The 5,143-nt window shown below is 42.7% G+C and overlaps 1 pseudogene; it reads right to left on the bottom strand.

The window, feature by feature from the left end:
- Positions 1 to 1,606: 1,606 nt before the first annotated feature.
- LOC149919587 (uncharacterized) lies at positions 1,607 to 2,811 on the bottom strand (annotated as a pseudogene).
- Between the last annotated feature and the right edge of the window lie 2,332 nt (positions 2,812 to 5,143).

Genomic DNA, 5,143 nt, shown 5'->3' with positions numbered 1-5,143 from the left:
GAAAAACTGCTTCAGTGTCATGGGAACTGGGAACACCTGGACCTTATCTATGACTGTACTGAATAAGACCTTGATCTCACCCAACAAGACAGCATCTAGAAATTTGACTGATAGCCCTGGTCCTTGTAATTTTGTTTAGAGCCCACCCTTTTTCTTGTAAATGGGTAGTTAATGAGGTTACAGCCTCCCCTAATGCCTCCACTGAGTCAGATGTTAACGTGAGATCATCGATGTAGTGGTTCATTTTGACAGTAGATGGTTTGTTCCTATTTGCCAAGTCACATACAACCAGACTATGACAAAAGGTGGGCAAATGCACATACCCCTAAGGGTATGGCTTGAAAAGTCCACTGCCTGCTCTCCCACGTGAATGCAAACTAGTTTTGGGATTCCTTAGCAATTGGAATGCTGAAAAACGCATTTGCTTGATCCAGAGCACAATGATGTGTTTCTGTTTCTCAGTGGATCCATGAGGAGGGCAATGTTGAGTACAGCCACGTGGATTGGCAATGTGTCTTTATTCAGTTCTCTGTAGTCTACTATCATTTGCCAGGTACCGTCTGACTTCCTGACTGGCCATGTGTGGGAGTTCTATGGGCTGTGTGCAGGTCCTTACTCCCTCCAGCTCCTGCATAGTCTTACTGATTTCCTCTTGCCCTGCTGGGAGTCTATATTGTTTTGTATTTGTGATCCAGTACGTTTGTGGTAAACACATGAGCACAGTTTTCACACGGCTCCTTAAAATTACCTGCACAGCCCAGATGTTAATACATCTTTCCCTCAGTCTGAACTCTCCCCACACTGGTCTGGAGAGTCAGACCCCAGAGAATGTCTGTCCCCAGTATATATTCTGGAATTAGGGTAATAGATGCCCTGTACTCCTGGGGTGGGAGAAGCCCAATCTCCAATTTAAACCAAATTTGGGTTATGGGATAATCTGTCCCCCAGATCTGTCTGTCATTGCCTTAGTGCCCAGAAATTTATTTGAGTCACCATATATGACTGATGGTTTCTGCTCTGGTATCCAGTAGCACCATAACATACTGAATATTCTTCTGGGACCAATGAATTGTTATTTCAACATAGGGCCTCCAGTCCTCTCTAAAGGCCCTAGTTCTGAGGAACTTTGGCTCCCTCATCATGCCATAGCTTGGCAACCCTCAAGTCTTTTTCCTCTGATTGCTCAGCCACAGCTGTCCAGGCTATCTGAGGAGGCTTTTTTCTTTTTTCTTTTTTTCTTTTTTCTTTTTTCTTTTTTCTTTTTTCTTTTTTCTTTTCATGGGACTATGAAATCCTCTAGATGCCATGTTTCTTATGGAATCATTTCTATGATTATAATTCTTTCCCTTTTAAGGAAGGATTTGAATCTTTGTCAGTTGTCTCCATAATTGTCATTGAATCTTTGTCATTCTCTCTATAATTGCAATAGGACCTGATGAAGCTGTCAAACTTTTTAAATTGAATTCCTTTCCCAATCAGGTCTTTGAACAGTTCTTTTCTTGTGACCCTAATTGGTCCAGATTGGATTACTTTAGGGTCCAGTCTCCTAGACTGTGTTTGCAGATGGACTTCTGACCTCTTCACCACTATTCAGACATTGCACCTTTCCAGTAGGTGCTCTGTCTCCCCCAAATCCATCACCAGTTGGGCAGCCTGTTGTGTTACAGCCTCCAAGGCCACTAGGAGGTTCAGTGCAGATACTAAAGTACCATACTGGTGTGCTGGAACTTGTTGCAGGATGAGATTTCTCATTACTGCTGAAAATTGTATCGGATCAAGACTTTCAAAGGTATCCTCATAGACGGTCTCTTTCATACTTAGTTCTCTAGTATAGTTTCCAGTCTTCCAAAGATGACCAAAAAACTGCATTTAAAGCAATATCGTTTTTATTTGTTATTGTATATGTTATTGTATATGTTATTTGGCATGCAGCCATCAGCCATCGACTTAATGAATGATTTTCCTCATTATGTTGGACTGTTGTCTATAATCTTTGCATGAGGCAGGGTGACTAATTATGGATGTCAGTTTTGGAATATCTAGTATGTTTACTATGATGCTTTCTGCCCCCATGTCCCATAACTGTAGCAGCCACACTGGTATACTTTCTCTTGTTTTTTGCTTTAATCCCTGTACCAGATCCGTAAGTACAGCTGCCATATATTGGCACACCATTATATGTAATGTGATCTGGGTAGAGGGCCCTTGGTTGGGGATCACCACCACCAGTTTTTCTTGCATTTTTTCATTTTTTGAGTAACAATTGGCCATATCTCAAAGGGATCTGACTCAAATGGAACCTTGAGATCTGACCTTTTAGTTCTTTCATCTAGAAAGTCTAGTTTACGCAGGTTCCCTTGTTCAGGGTCCTTGGTACTTTCTAAAGAGATTTTTCAGACAGTTTGTAGGGGAATGAACAGATTTGGCTTTTTTCCCCATCAGCATTATGACCTGTCATTCAAGTTTTTCAACTCTGTCTTGTAGTAGTTGATTTTCATTGGCCAAAGCTTTTTCAGATATCTAAAACTGATCTAAAGCCATCAATGGTGGCTATGCCACAGTGGATGCAGCCAACTGTTGTTCTCTGGTAATCACTATGTCTTTGCCAAGGCTGTGAAAATACTCAGCAATGCAGGCTGCGGACTCACAGATATTTCGTCCATCCTGCAAGGGGCTCAATTTTTCAATTACAGAAGCAGTCCCATGATATGGGGATCTAGAGAATCCCAAGATGTGCCCCGGCAAGATCTCATTCAAGGGGGTGGTCTTTTCTCATCCAAACCACCCCATTATGTTATTTAGAAATGCCATATTAGTATTTCAGGAGCCTTTTGATGTAGTACCTTTAGAGGGTTAAACTCCTGCCTGACTTGCCACTAATGTGCAGCAGAAGAAGGCAGTGTCAGTTCCTTCTACTGGGATGCAAGCATTATGGAGCAATAGAAGATAATAAAGAAGAAAAGATAGCTCACCCCTTCCAATAACAAGTAGTAGCTCAAGAGGAGTATGGTCTCCATCCAGAGATATACTGCTTCCTCAGCTGCTAACCCTTAAATGAGAGTAAGGAGGGGTGGACTCTGGGTTTGGTCACTGAGGTGCATTGCTTGTACCTGAGCTCTCTGGTTTAGGCACACTTTCTCACTTGGTGTTCAACCATTGGTTCAGGCCGTGACCTGGCAATTCTACTGTACCCTGCCATGTCGTTAGGCAAAATTTCCCTTATTTCCACATAGAATACTTCTAGATTGGTGAAGATGCAATGACATAAAAGGGAGGGAAGAAAAGGGAGGGAACTGTCATCAGTTCAGGAAGAAGTTGCTGCTTGTATATGGGGTGGCCAATGCAATCAGAGCCATGATGATCTTTGTACCACTCAGGCCCTCATTCAGGGAATTAGAAAGTTAAGCAGGGTATGGGTAGCCATGGCTCTGCCAATCTAAACGTAACTGCAATAAGAATTAAGAGGAAAAAATATTTTTTTCAGTCTTAACAACCCACTGACAGAGGAAGAAAAGTTTACTGGAAAAGCAAAGTGTAATTTTTGTTTAGAAATGTATTTAAATTGGCTTCCTACAAGCCTGAATTCATGAGGGACATGGGAAGTGATGGTCCTAGTGGCAGCTGGTTTGGGAGAGAGTGGCACTGTAACACCAAGTGTATCAGGGTGAACCCCAGACAAGTCAGTTCTCAAACTGCACTGAGAACTGGGATGGTGTCTGCTGTGGCAAACCAAGGGAGTGAAACAAGAACTTTTTACCTCAAGGAATCACTACATATATCTGCTTGGTGTATTGTGGACCAGCATGAGCTTCTGACTACCAGAAAGAAACATGTTGTGTAAAGTTACTCATAACAAGCCTGTCCCTGAATGTGTGTGTTTAGTATGGCAGAATGTTTGCTTATTGGAAACAATGCTGCCAACCCAAACATACAGAAATCGTTTGCCAAGCCTCCTCTCTGAAAGCAAGATTGCCTTTAAAATTTTCAAAATTGCAAGATTAAGCCACCATCAACAACAACCTAAAGCAATACATTTTGGCTTCTGTTTATCTGCCTTCTGGTCTTAGAACACTCATTGTTTGTTTGCAAGCTCACTGCATTGTCTTGAAAACTAGGAGTGTGTTTGAAAAACTTTCGGCTCAGACTGTTGGGTAATTACTCGACTATAGCCTCTGCAGGGCTTGTGAAGCCATCAGGTAGCTCAAGAGTTGTACTGCATTTGACTCCTCTGGATTGTATGACTAGGGAGATCCAACAGCCAACTCTCCTCCATTTTATAGGTTTTTCACATGATGCCATATGGTATGAAACTATCCCTTTGTCTAGTTTAGTGCAGGTGTACTGGTTCTGTCCCCTCCCAGTTCCTTGTCTCTGCCCAGTCCCTTTACTGGCAGGGCAGTATGAGAAGTTGAAAAACTGAAATGTCTTTGGTTCTACGCACAGCTGAAACATCAGTGTGTTATCAACATTGTTTTTCTCCTGAAGCCAAAATATAACATCATACCAGATGCTGGGAAGAAAATAAATTATGTCCCAGCTAAAACCAGGACACTAGGTAAAATGATTTAAGATGCCCCAACCTTAACTGTTCAGTTTCCTCCAGCACCGGCAGCTTCTGCCTCTCCAGGTGAACTGGTGGGATGTGGAAGATACTACAGTACAGTGTCACATCACCTTCCCCCAGCAGTTTAAGCTTGGACAATGGACTTTGAACAACAGTGGATGAGGAACATTTGCATCTTCTGCACTTCTGGCAGTGGGGGTGAGGATCCTACTAATCAGGATGAGCAGACAGGGGGATGACGTGCATCTGTGAAATGGTAATATCTTAAGACACCTCCAGTTCTCTGTGTGTCTAACCCAAGGCAAGTCTGTAAAGGCGCTGGTAATGTGGCTTGATATTACAGACACTGAAAGCTCCTGCCTCAAAGGGGCTTTCTGCTTTCTCAAGAGAGACTGTTGTAACCTGTAGTGCAGGAAGGAGTATGCATGAGAAGCAGAGTGAGCCACAGAAACCATTTTGGGTTTTACATCTGTTTTAGGTAGGAAGCTGCATCCCAACTGGGCAATAATGTGTCTTCCGCTTCATCACTGCTCCCTTTCTATCTGTGATTAGATCCAGATGGAGCTGTTTCTCACAGGG

This window comes from Phasianus colchicus, chromosome 1, assembly GCF_987193195.1.
Source record: "Phasianus colchicus chromosome 1, bPhaCol1.hap1.1, whole genome shotgun sequence".
In the NCBI taxonomy this organism is placed as follows: Eukaryota; Metazoa; Chordata; class Aves; order Galliformes; family Phasianidae; genus Phasianus; species Phasianus colchicus.
The sequence above is the reverse complement of the archived record's forward strand: the minus strand, read 5'-3'. Positions and strand labels throughout refer to the sequence as shown.